We start from the raw sequence: 6,000 nt of genomic DNA, 5'->3' as shown, positions 1-6,000 counted from the left end.
TGTGCTCAGAGGAGCATCCTGGGTTCTCAATCCTAGGGAGCCCCTCACCCTCCTCACCCAGCATCCAGAATGCTCCCTTGTCAGATAAAATATGAAAAAAACCTCTCATGAAATCAAACTAAAAAAAACACAGAAATGAGATAATTTCTATGACAACACATTCACCATTATTTTTGCCAAACACGTCACAATTTCCAACTCATGATGTAAACCATGGTCATGGAGCTGTGCTCCATTAGGTCACGGCTCAGACTCTGAGTCTGAGGGGGACAACTTCAAATAACACCCACTTAAAGCCTGTGATGTGCCCACCCCGGATATTAGACAGGGAGATAGAAGCAATTTTTGCTTCTGTAGACCATGGGACAGTGGACCCGGTGAGCACTGCTAGACCCAGACACTGACTGTCTCCCGTTTGTCCCACAGCTTTACCCAAGAGAAGCGATTACATTTGTGCTGACTGCTCAGGAGACAGTCTCCTGTGGTGCCCTGACCACCTCACTCTGAGCAGCTGGCCTCTGAGTCCACCCTGAACTGTGAATTCTGCTGTTGGGAGCCACTCTGGACTGTTCACACATTTAAGTCCTGAGTCAGGGAGTAAGGAACAGCCACTGTGCCCCACAACACATTGGGCCTCACCCCCATTTAGATAATGAGGTGTGGCTCCAGGAGTAGGCAACACCGAGTGGGGTCGAGTTACACCCAACTGTTCCTTTGGAATCCTACTTTTTGCCTTTTTGGGATAGAATGTTCCATGGAACTTCCCCTTGTGTGTCCTCTTCCCTTGCTCTGCCCTTGATCCCCACACAGCACATGAGATGGGCGTGGTCTTCCAGGATGTCAACCTACTGATAGCAGACAACAGGAAGTCTCCACCCTCTGAAACTTTACCCTAACCTCATTTGAATGGCTTCTCCCCCAATAAAAAGCAGGGGCTCCAGGCCTGCTTTCTCTCTTTCTTGCCTGCCTTGCCTCCTTTGGGGAAGCTGGGTGAGGGAGCCATCACAGAACCCAAAGAAAAAGACATTCCTCTGTCTTTGTGTGATGATTTCATGCAGCCCACTTCACCTGGAGTGACCCTGACTGGTTTAGTCCTATGTCGGGACAAGTGGTGTCCTGTACTTGAACTTCAGTGTAAATTTTACAAATTTAGTGAGTTTGGAATTTCTCTCCAGAAGTTAAGCGCACTTAGGATTTCAGAGTGTTGTGGGTTGAATTGTAGAAAGTCAGTGAATTAGACAGAAGAAGAAGTTGTGATGTTAGACTCATAAGATCTGTGAATTTTTCATCTCTAGAAAGATTTAAAAAAATATTTTTGCAATTCTAGAGACCATAAGTAAATGTAAAGAATTATGAAGGTGATTCATGGAATATGTTGCTAAGTTTGGTGCTCTCCTATGGGAAAATCATTTTGGTGAAAAGTTTTTATTGTTTTTGTGTATATTTTTTTTTAATTTTAAAGCATTAGGTAAAGTGTTAGGATGGCCTTAGGCCTGAGTCTAAGCAACTCCATTTTAAAAGACCTGCAGTTTCACCAGGCACATCCACAGATCCCTCCAGTAAGGCCTCAAACAAGTTACTTCCCCTCACCCTGATAAAGAGAGTGAAGGCTCTGGCAGGCTGACCTTGCATGATAAAAGGGAAAAGGAGAAGATCAGGGTGGAGACCACCTGACTAGATGTTTCTGACCCCAGGGTAAATGATGTCACTGAGAAATAGGGTGGTAGTTGATAAGGATTAAAAGGAGGTCAAAAGCCCCAAAATTTAGTATTAATGATAGAGCAAATGAACTGGGATTGCCTGCTGAGGACCTGACATTCCATCACTTGTCATCATTTCTGATTCTATGGATGTTCAGCACTCTCAAACTCTACTGCCTCCACTGGACCTTGGTGAGAGCCCCAACTCCTCGTAGGATCCCCTTCTCAACCCGTCATCTGCTCCATGCTAGGAAAAGGTTGCCTTGGTTACAGACCTGATCACCGTGGTCTGAGTGAGTGTGCATCTGCTGGACTGAAAGCCTAAGGCTTAAGACCTTTGAACTTAGCATGCAGAGGGAATGTCTGTCACTAGCCTGTCATGATTGTGTTTTGCAGTGCTTAGAATGAACCTAGAATTGTTTGCTGTGGATTTACTATGTCTATTGCAGTGCCCAGCATTAAGGATTGTCTTTTTCTTGATTAAGAAGCTATAGAGTGAAACTGTATGGAGTAATATGAGTGAATAAAAGCAATGGAAGGGGCAGAAGCACTTGGACATTCTTTACTTCTCCCCTCGACTGCATACATTGCAATTTTGCCCCCTCAGAACATAAAGATTTTTTGAAATCTATATTCTAGGAGTCAATGTTTGGAGGGTAAGAGGAAAAAGGAAATATTTTTCATGGTGTGACTTGATGCAGGGGATTTTCTAATGGTAGAGAGGCAAACTGTGTTTTTCTGCTTTTTTTTCAAATGTGCTCAGACAATTTGTACTGAGCCTCTTCCCTGCATTCTTGTCCCACTGGGGTCAGAACATCTTTTACTGGGCTGTAGGACACAAGACCAGCTGCTGCTCCCTAAAAGGTCTAAACTAGCCCCACCCAGCTGTGCTTTTGGCCCTTAAGCAACCTGGTCTGAGGGCCAAATGCAGACTGCCTTAGTATCAAACAGTAATGCTGGCCTCTGCCTTTAAATCACTGTTTTAAAGTGCCCACATGCTGGAAAGGGAAAATGCAAAAGATGGGAGAACACAAGGGGTGAAGGGAAGACACAGAGAAAGAGCTCATTAACAAGGAGAGAGCTGACACCTGACCTTGGGACCCAGGCAGCTGCAGAAGCCACAGCCAGTTCTGGGCTGTTCCATCACCATGGTAACCAGGGGAGCCTGGCTTCCTCATCAGACCTTTCCCATTTTCCAGGGCTTCTGTTGTACTTCTGTCACCCATGCAGGGCTTCTGGTCCTGCCTCCCAGCCACTAAACTGTCCTTCTGCTTCACTGGAGCTACAAGGAGCCTGCATTTTTAAGAATGCCCACATGAAATACAAAAGATCTCTTTCAGGCAAAATCTGACTCCACAGTCTTCTCCATTGCAGCGTGACTAGCTCTGAAGCTAAATAACTTTGTGTGTGCGTGTGTGTGTGTGTGTTTCTCAACAGCTTTCTTTACAGTGCTTCCTTTTGCTCTTCATGGTAATATTACTTAGTAATGTTCCCTTGATGAGAGGTCACAAACATAGGCTTCTTATAATTTTGGAGACTATGGCAATGCATTTTACACGCCACAGACACAAAAGCCAGCATATGAGATCTTTTCTCACAATGTTTATGCGAAGACCAAGAAATCCTTCTTCTCATTACTGACTACGTAATTACAATAAACAAATATATGTATACACAAGGATTTTTTTTAACCACATCATGTGACATCACAAATAGAATGAGTGCACCACTAGTCCAAATTAAAATAAAAGGGTCCAAATACTTTTAAGAGCCACATGATTTAATGAGGCTCACTTAAAAATTCCATGGTTGTATAACACTAAGTTATATTTTTATTATGAATGCATATCTTTCCAGTTATTTGGATAATCTATAGTCATTAATTCATAAAATAATTGACATATATGTCTGATTTTAAATTAATATGTATCTATTTGCTTCTAATCATTTAACAGAAAACACATAAAGTATATTTCATATACATGCATTTATCTCATGTTCTGCATTTTATAGTACAGATATTTAAGATGAATGGATTTTCTTATAAAATATCTATTTCAAGATATACAACCACCAAGCAATCTCTAATTATCAAAATACTGCACCAATATTTATAAGAAGATAAATAGATAGGATTCTGTCAACAGAATATTGACTATATTTTCACTGAGACAGTTCTTATCAAGGTACAGTAAATAATTTGTTTAGACTCTAAGATTTATAAAAATTGTTCCAAAGTAAAACAAAAAGAAAGATTTGTAGAGAAGAAAAAGAAAATGTTTCTAGAGAAGAAACACACATTTGCTAGTATAATTATCCAGCTCTAAGTAATAGAAAAAAAAAAGGATCTCTACTAAGTAGAAAGAAATCATCTTCAGGTAAATTAAAAGGTCTTTATTTTCTAAATTTTTATGATGAAAGGATTTTCCTAAATAAGAAAATGTTTATATAATTATTTAGACAAATGACATGGATAGTTAAAACAATTGAGAAACAGATTTATGTATAACTAGACAGACTATATATATTTGAACTAATCAATTCTAGGATATTTTAACCTATTTCCCTGATTTTATTATGCCGATGTAAACTTTTTCACCATCTTCTGACATGGCAAAGCTTATTAAAATATTAAGCTTATACCTACAATTTGTGCTGTTTGAACAAGGACTGGGGATTGAGCCCGGGGAGCACAACCACTGAGCAAAATTCCTACACCTTTAAAATTTTTTATTTTGACACAGGATCTTGTTAGTTTCTCAGGACCTCACTAAGTTGAAGCTGTCTAGGTTTGTGATCCCTCTCCCTCAACCTGCTTGGCCACTGGAATTATAGCTGTGTGACACTGTGCCCAAGAAGACTCATACCCCTCTTTCTTAGGTTTCTTCTTCTTCTTTTTTTTTTTTTTTAAGGGGAAAGGGGTGTGTCCTGTGAATTGAACTCAAGGGCGCTCAAACACTGAGCCACCACCACAGCTCTAATTTGTACTTTATTAGACACCGGGTCTCAGTCAGTTGTTTACTGTCTCACTATGTCTGAGGCTGGATTTGAGCTCAGTCCTTCTGCCTTAGTCTCCTGAGCTATTGGAATGACAGGCATGAGCCCTTGAACCTGGATTTGTTTATTTTAAAATTATTTTATTTCTTTCAGTTACTTATACATGACTATAGAATGCATTTATGCACTTGACGTATCATACATAGATGGGAGATCATTTCTCATTTTTCTGAGTGTACAAGTTGCAGAGTCATATTGGTCATGCAGTCACCTATGTAAGACAGTTCCCTAAACACAGAGAGAAATCCAGCCTGTGTTTTCTGGCTTACTCCACCCAAGGATTAATCATGGGGAGAAAAGCTAAGTTGGATTAAAAATTCACTGCTGTAAAAGACATTAAAGAAAAAAGGAGACAAGCTGCAAACATGAGGAGACACCTGCAGAGCTGCATCTGCTGATGTGGACTGTAGTGGGGTTCACACACAGCAGCGGCAAACTCACCACCTGAGCTAGGGGAGTGCTTGGTGCTAGAGCTGTCTAGCATGCACAAGGCAGGATTGAGTCCCCGGCACCAGGAAAAGAAAAGAAATAGAAAGCAACTCCATTAATAATAGGGCAAAGTATATTTTGAGAAGGTGCCTCTCCAAACAATACATACAAATTACAAGAGTTTATAATGCTCTTTTACGTGCCTCCATACAACACAACACATGAAACTTAGAAAAGAATGAGTGACAGAGTGGTGGTCCCAGAGTCATCAGCAGGCCAATAAGGCATCAAGGAAAAGGAAGAGATCAGCTGCAGGGCACACAAGGGCATATACCTATGGTCCCAGCTGCTAGGAGGCTGAGGCAGGGTGACCACAAGTTCAAGGCAGCCTCACTCTATCTTAAAAAATAACAATTAACAGGGTTAGGGTGAAGCTCAGTGGTGAAGCCCTCCTGGGTAATGTCTGAAATAATGAAGGGAGAAAAAAAGGAAGGAAGAGATATTTCAGTAATCTGTACACAAGGCCGGAGTGGAGAGGCTTCAACTAACACACAAATGTGTCTGAAACTTCTGAATCACACAACACTAAATTGAGAAGTCATGAAATAACAATTGATTTTTGAGAAGAAATAGTGGTGGGCAGCAACATTGTGAGAAAAATTAAAGAAATGAATAGTTGCATTACATAGTGAGGATGAAAGAACTGCACCCTCATATGAGCACCACACCATTTCTGATAGCCACGCAGTGTGACCCTGCTAAGGTGCTTTTCTGGTGCTTTTAGAACCTTTATCTCCCTGTGTCTGGTGCATGA

Source organism: Callospermophilus lateralis, chromosome 13 (genome assembly GCF_048772815.1).
Source record: "Callospermophilus lateralis isolate mCalLat2 chromosome 13, mCalLat2.hap1, whole genome shotgun sequence".
Lineage (NCBI taxonomy): Eukaryota > Metazoa > Chordata > Mammalia > Rodentia > Sciuridae > Callospermophilus > Callospermophilus lateralis.
This window is presented reverse-complemented; position numbering follows the sequence as displayed.